This window comes from Pan troglodytes, chromosome 6 (genome assembly GCF_028858775.2).
Source record: "Pan troglodytes isolate AG18354 chromosome 6, NHGRI_mPanTro3-v2.0_pri, whole genome shotgun sequence".
NCBI lineage: Eukaryota > Metazoa > Chordata > Mammalia > Primates > Hominidae > Pan > Pan troglodytes.
In genome coordinates this window covers 143,577,547-143,590,296 of record NC_072404.2, presented here as the reverse complement: position 1 = coordinate 143,590,296, position 12,750 = coordinate 143,577,547, and the positions used below count along the sequence as shown (strand labels likewise).

General features: G+C 55.1%; 1 long non-coding RNA gene across 5 annotated transcripts in view; it reads right to left on the bottom strand.

Moving 5' to 3' along the window:
- Nucleotides 1–9,351, bottom strand: part of LOC134810570 (uncharacterized) — a 57,569-nt gene extending 48,218 nt beyond the window's left edge. For 3 of the 5 annotated variants that reach the window (XR_010158990.1, XR_010158986.1, XR_010158988.1), the window contains exons 1-2: nt 8,542–8,831; nt 6,124–6,210 (exon numbers count right to left, since the gene is read on the bottom strand). This is a non-coding gene — a long non-coding RNA (uncharacterized LOC134810570). Of the gene's footprint in view, nt 1–6,123; nt 6,211–8,541; nt 8,832–8,885 lie in introns of those variants that run through there. The other 2 variants (XR_010158989.1, XR_010158987.1) reach the window with 2 other exon arrangements.
- Between the last annotated feature and the right edge of the window lie 3,399 nt (nt 9,352–12,750).

Here is a 12,750-nt window from a genome sequence, read left to right as displayed (position 1 = left end):
CTTGAACATTACACCCTTATTTGCCTCATCATCATATCATTCCCTAGGCCACATTTTAACAGGTATACAAATCACCTGGGAATCTTGTTAAAATGCAGATTCTAGACCAGCCTGGCCAACATGGTGAAACCCTGTCTCTACTAAAAATATAAAAATTAGCTGGGCATGGTGGTGCATGTCTGTAATCCCAGCTACTCGGGAGGCTGAGGCAGGAGAATCTCTTGAACCTGGGAGGTGGAGGTTGTAGTGAGCTGAGATTGTGCCACTGCACTTCAGCCTGGGTGACAAGAGCGAAACTCCATCTCAAAAAAAGAAAAAGAAGGAAAGAAAAAAAGAAAGAGAAAGAAAGAAAATGCAGATTCTGGTTCAATGGGTCCAGGGTGCAGCCTGAGATTCTGCATTTCTAATAAGCTCTCAGGTGACCTGGTTGCTGCTGGTCTGCTGACCACACTCAGAGGAGCAAGGCCCCTATCCTGTGCCAATGGTTTTCAAACTTTGCTGAATATTAGAATCGTCTGAAGAACTTTTTTAAAATCTTAATTTTTTTTTTTTTTGAGATAGAGTTGCACTCTGTCACCCAGGCTGGAGTGCAGTGGTATGATCTTGGCTCACTGCAACCTCTGCCTCCTGGATTCAAGCAATTCTCTTGCTTCAGCCTCCCAAGTAGCTGAGATTACAAGTACCTGCCACCATGTTCAGCTAATTTTTGTATTTTTAGTAGAGATGGGGTTTCACTATGTTGGCCAGGCTGGTCTCAACCTCCTGATCTCAAGTGATCTGCCCACCTCGGCCTCCCACAGTCCTGGGATTACAGGCGTGAGCCACTGTGCCCAACGTTAAATTTTTCTTTTTTTAGAGACAGTCTCACTCTATCGCCCAGGCTGGAGTGCAGTGGTGCCATCATAGCTCACTGCATCCTAGAACTCTTGGGTTCAGGGGATCCTCCTTCCTTAGTCTCCCCAGTAGCTAAGAATACAGGTGCATGCCACCATGTCTGGCTAATTTTTAATTTTTTAAAATAGAGATGGGGGTGCAGGGGATGTTGCCCTGGCTGGTGTCGAACTCCTGGCCTCAAGTGATCCTCCCACCTCAGCCTTCCAAAGTGCTTGGATTATAGGCTCGAGCCACCACGTCTGGCCAAAAGCCTGATTTTTACACTAATCAAATCAGAATGTCCGGGGGAGGGAGCAAGCTGTCAGTATTTTTAAAGATCCCCCATGATTCCAATGTGCAGTAAGGTCTGGGAGCCCCTGGCCTATGCCATCTCTCACTTCCTCAATGATGACCCTTAGCCCTGTGTGCTCCTTAGAATCATCTGGGAGCTTTCACTACCCACTGGTGCCTGGCAGCACCCAGATGAACTAAATCAGAATCTCTGGAGGTTGAACCTGAGCGTTTGTAAACCTCCCTAAGTGATTCTCATATGCAGCCAGGGTGACAGCCTTTATTTGCAGGCTCTACCTCCAAGGAATGGCCACAGATATGAGAGATCATGACTCCAGAAGGAAGAGTAAGTGTGAAGTCAGGCCTGAGGCTCTCTAGCTATGCACTGTGTCATCTCAGAGAAGTTAATTTAGCCTCATCTCCAAAATGAGATTTAAAATACACGCTCCCACTTCCTTACCCCAATTTTAGTGGAGATGTCTGGAAGTCATCAAGCCCCAAATGGAATTTGGATGAGTGCCCACATAGGAGCCTGTCTTCACCTCCCCGAAATATGGAGGACATCACTGCATCCCAACCCATCAGGTTGGCTTCAAACGCCAAACGCTGGCAGGAAAAGTTTCTATCATGCATGAACTCCCAGCTGCAAGCCCAGCTAGGGAGCAGATGGTTCAGTAATAGCCCAGGCCACCAAAGGGGAAGTCACGAGGACTTGCATTCGTCGGCAGACTGAGAGGTGGTATCAAACACAACCCCTGCAAAGCAATCTGGCCTGCAGCCTGAATACGGCATGGTGGGCTGGTTGGCCCTGCACAGGGACAGGGCCCACCCGCTGCTCTCAGCACACACCGCGGCGCTGCCACCTGACCCACAGCAATAAGCCTGCAGGTTTGCACCAGATTCCTCTGTTGTGAGCTGACTCTGTAAATCTACCCTGGCGCTGAAAGAAGAGCACAAAACGACACAAAAACTCAGGTTCAAATCCAGCCCACCCGTGGTGATATGAGCTTGGAACTCAGCTTTCTCAGCTGCTGTTATTATTTTCTGTTTTATCAGTATCATACAGACATATACCAAGTCCCTGGGCCAAGCTGACACACTCCTGTCCCTGGAGGCAGAAGAAACCCTGGGCCTCAAAGTGCAAGAGGCTGAGGACAGAGGAGACAGATTCCGGATAAGGACAGGTTCTGGGTCCTAGGAACAGGGAATCTTGAGACATATTTATATTAAAACTTGTTTGACACTGGGTGCAGTGGCTCACACCTGTAATCCTAGCACTTTGGGAGACCAGCCTGGGCAACATGGCAAGACACTGTCTCTACAGTTTTTTTTTGTAATTAGCCGAGCAGGGTGAAGCACTTGTAGTCCCAGCTACTCAGGAGGCTGAGGCAGGAGGATCACTTGAGCCCAGGAGTTTGCAGCTGCAATGAGCTGTGATTGCACCACTGCACTCCAGCCTGTGCAACAGAACAAGACCCTGTGTCTAAAAAAAAATAATTGTATTTATCTGAAATTAAAATTTCACTGGGCATTTATTTGCTAAATCCAGCAACCCTACAGGAGGGGAAGGAAGAAATTAAAAGGTGTAGCAAATGCCCACGCCCCAAGAGATGGGTCTGGAGGTGAGGGTCTGCCTGGCTGAGCTGGGTTTGGGCTGACGACTTCAGGGCTCCAGGGCTCTAAAAACCAGGTGGCAAAATTTCACAGACTTTTCTGTCCTCAGAGCACTTTCTGGAAATAGGCCTTAGCCAGCAAAGTACAGTTAATTTCTTAAGGCAGGTGAGGCTGGGCTGGGTTGGGGGCTGGGGAAAGATTCAGACTTACACTCCTACCATCTTACCATCTATTAACCCCAAAAGATGAAGTCAACATGACTCTTCCCGACTCCACAGGAGCAAAAATGTCCTCCCACCACTTGCCTTCTAATCCTCTGCCTGCATGCATAGGACCTTTTATTCCACACGTAAAGACTTTGAGGATTCGTCGCCCAATGAAACTGAAAGGCCGCCTGGGCAGGATGGCTCACACCTGTAATCGTAACACTTTAGGAGGCTGAGGTGGGACGATTGCTTGAAGCCAGGAGTTCGAGGCCGCAGTGACCTATGTTTGCACCACTGCATTCTGGCCTAAGCAACAGAGCAAGATCCCATCTCAAAACAAAACTGAAAGCGTCTTCAAGCCCATCTAGTCCCCTCTGGTTACTGCTGAGAAGTCTGAGCCCAGAGGAGGAAAGGTTGCCCAAAGCCACAAAGTGAGGGAGGGGCTGGGCTAGGCTGGAACCCAGGTCTCCCCACCAATCTGGTCAGCTCAACTCCACACTCGGAAGCCTTGACCTTCAGAATAGAAATATCATTGACTTAATATGCAAATCCATTTACCAGCTCCACAATCTGCACTCAGTAGGCACCAAAGAGGGTCTGAGGTTCTGTTCAATTACATCCCAACTAGAAACAAAGCTGCAGAGAATCCTCTTCTGAAAAGGGCAGAGAACTTCCAGGGCATCCAGAGACAGTGCCACTCGCTGCGCCAGCTTTGGGAAGTGATTACAGCTTACAGGTATCTTCCCTGACGGACACAGACAGCATGTACTGTGGAGTCAGGAGACCTGGGTACAAAGCCTGACCTGGGTGGTCTTCGTTCATACCCTGCCTCAGTTTCCTCATCTGTGAAATGTAACTCACAGGGATGTTGCAAAGGTTAGTGAGATTGGGCACAGGGCCTGAAGCACTTTATTATAAGGCCCACAATGCAAGGGCTGTCTTGACATCTTTGAGTCCCAAAGGCCTAACCACGAATTCCCCAGCTCTCTCCAGACATGCCTTTTCCCACCCAGGGAGAAAAGCTCCCCACCTGGCTAGTTTCCTATTGGCCAGAACAGCCGCATTGCACCTGGGCTTCAGCCTAATGGGTTTCAGTACCCAGCCAGCCCACGTATTTATTCAAACAAGCCAATCACAGCCTCCTGCAGGAACCAGGGATACCACACCCTTTGTCACTATAAAGCTGCCTCCCACAGCCCCTGCTGTTGGCTCAGCTCCTGGTGCCACTCCCGGCTGCAACCCTCGTATGCCCTGCATGGCGTGCTACATCCTCCTCCCCCAGGCTGTGAAGGCAGGTGGCAAATAAACTGCTGCCAATCTCATCTGCCATTGTCCAATGTTGTATGTTCAGCCATCTCATACTATTTAGGGCAGGGAATCCCTTGTTTACCAACAGAGCAGATAGGAGGTGGCCAGAACAGGTCACTTAACAAAGCTGTGGACTCTAATGCTAACTTACACCCTAAATCCCCCCCTCCTTGGAGTGGGGACCTCCTTGTATTCTTGAATGGCGGTGCCTGGGCTTTCATTCACAGAGAGAGGCTGAGACCCTGGCAGCAGGAGAGCTTGCCAGGAGGGAACAGCATTTGGGGTCTTCTTGGGGTCAACAGTACCTGCCCACTCCCATGACACACTTGTCTTCACTGTATCTCATCAACTGTAACTACAGCCCCATGAAGGGCCATGGCCGGTGCTTCATTTATGTTCGTACTGTGAGAAGAAATGTTGAGTCCAAGGTCACACAGCCAGGAGAGATAGGGCTAGGTCAATCCCGCCCCCTCCCCACTGTCAGCACCGACCCTGCACCCTGCAGCCTCTGGGGAAGCAGAGCCACTGCCCACGGGGTGCTCTTCTATGCTGAGGGGATGCCCTCCCAGTCTCATGGACTTCACCCTCAATAAAATGGCTCGAGGGCACTCACACTGTGAGTATTCCTGTGATGGCTGCACAATCCAAACAGCGGCCTTGGGCATGAGATCTAGGTATCCTGGGAAGCTCCACTTGGGGACGAGCACACAGTTAGTTACCTATCCCAGCTCTCTCAGACCTTGGCTCAGCCCCCACTGTGCCCAGGGGTCCAGCTGCCAGACAGTGAGGTAATCACGAGGACTCCACATGATTTCCTGTAGGAGGCAAGACCCTGAGCTTCTTGTCCCCAAGAGTAAACTTTAGAACTCTTTCCATTTTGCCATAGATCCTCCTGTCTTTGTTTTGGGGCATAGGGGCTGCCCTCTGGAGTCCTGATTGGGAGTCAGGGCGGGGTGGTTTTGGCCAGCCTGGAGCTGTTCTCCATACATGCTTCCCGTGGGCACAGTGGGTCCCCAGTTTCTGAACAGTGGGACGTGGGCTTCCATCTACAGGGAGAGGCCGAGACCCTGGCAGGAAGAGAACTTGGCCAGGAGATGATAAAGTTACCACTGAACCTGAATCAGCCTTTCCCATACCCGAAGGCACTCTGAGCCTCTCAGGAACCCAGACATTTTAGTGAACAAAGGAGCCAGCTCTCCTGACTAGCTCTGACTTCAGATGCTAATAAAATGTTGTTCAGACACACTCAGGACAAGCCTGTGGGTGCCTTCTCTGCTTCAGTTAATCCCCGTTATGCAGATGGAGAAACTGAGGCTCATCATAAGGACTTGCTTAAGAAAACAGCATGGGGCTGAAGGGAGAATCTGACCCCCTGTGTTGGGCATGGTGCTGCGTCAGTCCAGCTCCCTGCTAAGCACCTGACCCAGGGCACTTAAAAGACCAGAAGCTCCTCTGGCCCATGATGTCTGCAGTCAGACAAGGACAACTGCAGAGGCTCAGGCTCTCTCCCCAATGACCAGTATCATGTCACTGTGCTGGCTTCCTGCAGGGTGGGGTCCTGCACCTTCCCTGGCCTTCCTCTCCAAGGTCTCTGCTGTGCAAAACCAGAGAAGCCATGCTCATATCCACAAGCAAACTTCCCTGTACCTGCCCGACCTTGGCCAGCCTTCCCATGAGGCTGCAGCCAGATGTTACCCAGCTGAGCACAGAGGAAGGTCATGGAGCCAGAGAAGCTTGGAAAGTGGTCAGGCATGGGGCTAGGCAGATGGTGGCAGCTTTGCACTCCCAGGGGACTGAATTTGGGCTGGAAGACCCTGGGGAGACCACTGACCTTTAGTGGAAGGCTCATCCTCTTGCTCTCTGTGTGTTTTGTCCACACTGCCACCTCCTTAACTGAGTCATACGCTGTTCTTTTTGTCTGAAAAGTAATTCATTTGAGAGAACAGCCATTTTCAGCTTCCCTTGAGACCCGTGGACACTCTGAGAATGTCACAGGAGCTGGGCTTAGACTTCTACCCTGTCAGAAGGAAGTGCCACTGGACTGGGGTGGCTGCCTCTCCTTCCCTTGTTCCCAGCCTGGGGGGATTTTTCTCTCCTCTCTCTGGTAGCTCAGCAGTAGGCAGAACAATGTCTGCTTCAGAGAAAAGGCCATTTCGTGCGGAGAGTGTGCCTGCCTCACCCCAGGTCCCAGAGCTTCTGCAAAGAGGCACCCTCCTCTCCAAGCCCAGATCTCCTCTCCTGCCCTTTGCCTCAGTGGAACAAAGACAACACATGGATCTGTCTTGGGCCAGATCCGACAAGGTTGGCCTAGTCTCTGCTGCCTGAGAGAGAAGAATGTGGAGAGAGGAAAAATTGCCCAATTCCCTGGTAGGAGAAGGGCTCCCCATCTCCAGCTTACCAAAGTTCTCAGAAGCAGGGTAGGCAGGATGGAGAGAGGGGACTTCTCCTTGACTTTCTTCACCTATCCCTGAATCAGCTAGGGCATCACACAGACCCTTTCTGCTCTTCCTGGAGGGTTTGGGATGACACTAAGGAGACACCTTTCTCTCTCACTAAGGAGAGGTGTCTAGGACGATATTCCAGCAACATATCTGGTGTCTGTCAGCTAAAGGAGTGGGGAGAGCCACAGGTAGAGTTGCTGTATCCTGGATTCCACTTGGGGTGGGGGCTTCCTCAGAGGTCTCTGGGTGGCCACATCCCAGTGAAAGCAGTCTGCACAGAGCCCTGGTCCCACAAAAGTCACCTCCAGAGGTGTCTTGGGGAGCCCAGGGCACATCTGTGGTGAGAATCTGCACATACATCATCCCATCCAGCGCCCCCAAAGCCATGACATCATCTGAACCCTCTCTGCTGCTGGAAATGGAGAGATGGTTGGGGTTCATTCCATCCCCTTCCACCGGAGGAGGCCTGGATTTAGAAAAAGAGAGGAAGGAGGGGCTGTGAGAATGTTTGGAAGGGGGTCCTAGGGGCCACCAGTTGCGTTTCAAGAATCCAGAAAATCCTAGATCTAAGAGTGCCTTCTGAAGTCTGGCTAGCCTTTTGGGGAAGGAATCTGGCTTTATTCACTTATTTTAATGAACTGAGGTGGGAAAGGGAGCCTGTAGCAGGGCTGTAGCAGTCTCTCTTCAGTCACTGCCCTTTGGAGAAAGACAGGCTGTGATGTGGTGACGCCTGCCAGTCAGTTTCAGAGATTTCCCAGGCAGGTTCTGGCCCTGGGTGCTTCTGGCCACCCGACAGAGGTCCTGGATGGGAAGGCCGGATGTGTGTTTGTGTTGGGGGCAGGGAAGAGGGTCTAGGATAGGGTACTGGAGCTAGCTGGAAGCTATAAAGGCCAGGGCGGGGGCGTTCCAGGCCGGGGCAAAGAAAGAGGCCCCTTAGGGTCAGGTGGGGAGCTGTCCGGATCCTGGTGCTGAAAACCGAGAGCGGCGATCAAGGGGGCGGAGAGCACCCAGCAGAGCTTGCGCCTCCGCCCTAGGTGAGGGGGTCGCGGGGGATGGAAACGGATTCCTCCCCATCCCCTCTTCTACTCACTCTCCAAGGAGGGAAGGGCACAACGAGTTGGGGCGAGAAGGCAGGATGAGCACTAAGAAGTGTGCAGCCGCCGGAAGCTGCGGCTATGGGGAAAGTGGGCCGCGACCCGGGTGTGAGTAGGGTGTAATCTGGGCCAGCTGCAGGGATGAGCAGGGAAGAGACCCTGGAGCAGGGCCGCTCCCTCGCTGGCTTCCTACTCTCCGGGCAAGTACCATGGGTGCACGAGGTGTTCCCACGCCTATGGCACAGACACGCATGCACAGAGGACTTCCGTGGGCGCATACACACCCCGTGGACACACGGGGTACGCTCCCAGAAGTGACACACACCAAGCACACGCAGGCAGCCCCGTACACGCACCCTGCAGTGGGCACCAGCTCCCACCAGGCTGCCGAGGCTCCCGCCCCAGCCCGCGTCCTCTGGCCTGGACGCCCCTCCAGCTTTGCTTCCGACCTCAGATGGCGCCCCTAAGGGAAGCGCGGCCGATGGGAAGCCCCAGTTCTAGCCCGAGACCAGGAAGGTGCGGGAGAGGAGCAGGCAGTCCGCTCCTACGCCCAGAAAAGAGCGGGGCGACACCGGCGGAGGGGTAGGTCTCAGACACCCATTCTTCTTTCCCCAGACTCCCAGTCATGGAGCCAGGACACGAGAGGAGTGTGGACGGGAGCGACTGTGCGTGTCTCCCTCCCAAACTGGGGACACCCCGAGGACCAGCGCGTACCTGTGCGTGGGAGGCCCCGCGTGGAGCCCCCTCAGCGAATCCCGACCTGCTGGCTCCTCTGGCTGCCCCTGGATAAAGGTGGGGTGGGAGTGGGGGTTACCCGCCTGCCCTCCACAAGCCTCCCGGATGTCCGTGGGCTACGGAGAAACTCCTGCCCGGGCGGCGGGAAGTTGCCTGGGTTCGGGCGCTGGGAGGGGGCGCTCTCCCGTCCCCGGGCTTAGCCGGGGCTCCCGCGCCCCCGCGCCCGCCGCCCTCGCCACCTCGCCGGCGCCCTCCCGCCCGCAGACTGCGCCGAGCCCGAAAGCCGGGAGCCCGCCCGCCCTCCCGGAGAGTCTGCTGCTGACCTGCATTGACGTCATTGCGTCATTAGGTTTCCCCTGGAAACACTGGCTCGCCCGAAATAGTAACACATTAATTCAGGCCGGGGGAGCAGGGAGAGACTGTTTGTAACCCTGCAGCTAACTCGGCTCGCGCGAGCGAGCGCGGAGCCCCCACTCCTTGCCAGGGCAGCGCCGGCCGCGCTCGCCTACTATTTTGAGAACAAAGAAAGGCAAAATATAGAACCCGGCAGAGAGGGTGCGCGGGACGCCAAGACCCTCTTGCCTCGCTCGCACGCACACCCACAGACACACGCGCGCGTGCACACCACGCCTACGTCTGTCTACCCTCGGGCGGACTCTCGGGAACCTGCTGGGGGAGGGGGTGCCCAGATCCCCCGCGCTCAAGGACAGGTCCGAGTCGGGGTTTCCTACCCAGCTGAGGGGGACAGACAAGGTCCCCCCTCCCACCCTCTACCTAGCACGGAGGCGGACACGGCCCCTCCCCACCCACACCTGCGGGCCCGACTGGGAGGAGCTGCTCTCCCAGACGGACGGCGGAGAGCCCCTGCCCTTTCTCCCTCGGCCGCTCGGGCTCCCGAAAGTGGGGGAAGCCCTGCAGGGGTCCAGCTGGCCGCCCGCCGTCCCCCACAAGCTCCTCGGCTGGGGTGGGCCAAGCCCGCCTGCCGCGCCCCCGCACCTCCTCCAGGGAGGAGGACTGGGGGACCAGTTGCTCTCGCCGGCTCCACAATCGTTTGGGCCGGGTAGCGACCGACTTTTGTGAGCGTCCTCTCTCTGCGGCTTTCCGCCGGCCAGGCGGGCAGAGTTCCTTTACTGGCTGTCCCTTCTTCCCAGCCTGGGCCCTTGACCCAGTCTCTCTCCGAGGGTGAGGAGAATGCGCCTCCAGATCGAAATGGCAAACGCGGAGCCTCGGACTGTTGGCGGAGGCGGGGAGGCGGCGCGCGGAGCCGCGGAACTCCGAGGGCGGTCGAGGGCGCGCCGGCTGGGCAGAGCGGGTTCCGCGGGCTCCCTCACACACCTGAGTAGATGCAGGAAGCAGGGAAGAGCATTTGAGAGGGCATTAGCCTTCCCCTTCCTCCCAAAGGCCGCTCCCGGGCATTGGCGTTCCCCTTCCTCCCAGAGGAACCGGGTGAAGGGCGCAGAGAGGTCCCTGTTGGTTCATTTCACCCTGGGCTTGTCTCGCCCAGGGTGAGATTTTTTCTGGCGGGGGGTGGCTGGGGGTTAGAGGGTGTAAGAGTGTGCCCGAGATTTAGGGAAACGTCCCCCAAGGTCTCTGTGCATGCACAGAGCCTACTGGTGTCTTGCACAGCACGCCGTTCCCCCAGCCCCCTGACCCCAGGTATTCTCCTGTTGGCCTTTGTTCCTTGCTGACCACAGAGATGATGAGCAGGCAACCATGCACTGACCTTCGTGGACAAACAAACCCAGCTGCCCGCCTCAGGTAGGAGCCCACCAAAGAACAAGTTCTGCAGAGGACAGGCCTGGCCTGGCCCCTGGGAGCTGCCTGGCCCTCCCTCTGCATGTGCACCGCTGGTCTCGCCCTGAGCTGCAGGGGCCTCGACTGTAAAACTGGGTCATGGAGCCCACCCCACAGGCGGTTGTGAAGATGACAAGCAATAGCACCTAGAATGTGCTGAAGAAATGAGATGCCCTTTTCCTGCCCCTGCCCCTGCCCTTGTGCACGGTTCACTCAGCAATGAGTGAACCAACACTTGCCACCATATGCATATTCCCTGGAGACATATTTGGGGAAACCTGATCAAGGGACACTCGGAGAATAGTGACATTGAGAGGTTGGCCTCCAAAAAGATGGCATCTGTGGTCTTTCCCTCCATATCATCAGCCTCTGCTCCAGACTTCCGAAAGCGGCTCTCCAGTGCCTTCAGATTCAGGTTCAATCAAGTGGAGATGGGGAGGGTCAGGTTATGGCTCCACCTCCCTCTCTCTGTGCTTGTTTCCCAGCAAGACATGCACCAAGGCTGCTTTGCTGGGCTCCACCGCTGCTGCCCTTCCCTCACCTGCAGCTCCTGTCCCACTGAGCTGCAGCCAAAATCTGCCTGTTTGGCCCTCTCTCATGGCAGGGACCACATGGCACTCACTTCTGTTCCCCCAGCTGCTTCTGGCACAGTCCTGGGCACAACTGACATTAATGTTGTGTCAGCAAAGATTGAAAGTCCCTTTTTTGGGAACCTACTGCCTCAGTCCATTGCTCCCATCTACCTCTCCATGTCGAAGTCCATGCAGCCGCCAAAACCCAGGTCAAATGCTGATTCCTCCGTGCAGGCCTCTCTGATCCCCAGAGCTATGAGCTCACCTACCGTTAGTCCCTGGATCATGGGGAATGGCTCTCAAGGCTTTGATCACATTGCAGTGTGAATGTGGGATGATTAGTTCTCTAAGCTGCACATCTCCCTGCTGGGTTGTAACTTCTCAGAGCTGGAAGCTGGTCTCACCCATCTCCATGTGCTCCATGTGGCCCAGCTGTGCCACTCAGGCACACAGTAGGTGCCGGAAGTGTAGGCACACAGTAGGTGCCTAGGAAGCTCTGCAGTCTGCTTACTGTCTCTCAGCCGAGGGCCTGTCCTGAGATGCAGAGTGGTGCTGATGTTGATATCTCTGAAGACCTGGGCTAGGAGAGGCCTGGCTATTTCAGCAGGAGATGCTGGAGTCCACCCAGGTCCAAGGAGAGAGGCCCTGGATCTGCGCAATGAGCTGTTTGGCAGGAAAGCCAGTGCCTTACAATCACAAGACAGACAGACCCCACTCTCATCTGGGCCCACAGAAACTTCTGTTATTCAGTGAATAACAATAAACTGGAGACTCAGTGACCAAGGGGTCTGACTCAGCCAGCGAGGATGTGGCAGCTGCCTGCCCAGCACACACATGCAGGCTTGTGACTGGTTCTCTGTGGCCCAGCCCTATCTTGGACACACTGTTGCCCCAGGTTGTTCAGCCTTGCATCCCAGGCCTGTCAGCACATTGATGGCAGCCTGTGAGTCCCAGGGGCCTGCCGGGTCTACTCATGTAACACTCCCTATCCTCCAAGGTGGGAGTGGAGGAGTTCTCTGTGTGGGAGGGACAGCTGCACCCCACTTTGCCTCTGAGATGCTCTTCCCCAGTAGTGTCTGTGCTGCCACTGAGGGGGCCTTTGGTAACAGGCTGCTTCAGGTAACCAGGCTCATTGTGAGGAGGCACAAGGGTAGGAGGGAATTAGGAGTCCAGGTATGTTCAGACTTGGCTGTCGTTGGAATGCAGCGGGGTGGGGCCAGGGGAAGGGGGCTGGGAACCTGGAATGCTGTTTGGCACTGGGGCTCTATTGACTCCCTGGGCTATCTTGTAGCTCTGAGGCAGCAGGAGCTGCAAGATGCCAGGTTGGAGTGCTGCGCTGAAGGTTGCTCATGACTCATTTGTCCCTGCCTCCTTCTGGCTTTCTCGCCACATCTCCAGTTCAAATTACTATGAAGGAGAGAATCAGAATGACTCAGGTCGGCACCAGGTTAATGAGAGCCTCTGATTCAGGCCACTTCTAGGCTCCTGGGATGTCCAGAGATCACAGCCCTTGGGTTAGACATTCCCCACAGGCCCAGTCACCTGGGCTGGAGTACAATTGAGGGGCGTGGGTTGTTGCCTGAACTGAAGTTGTTGTGGCTCCCCCATGGCAGCACTGCAGGAATGGCCACATTTGTGGAAAGACTTCTTTGATGTGTTGAGCACCTTGGCTGTCCTGTGCAATCCAATCATGCTCTGGAATAGGTCTTAACCTCTCCTTCTATCAGCAGTCTGCTGAGATCAGGATATTGTTGATCACATGGGCCATAGGTTTCATTGCTGAGCTGAGCTCTTCACACCAGGCCTCCCATGGGGCTTGGAG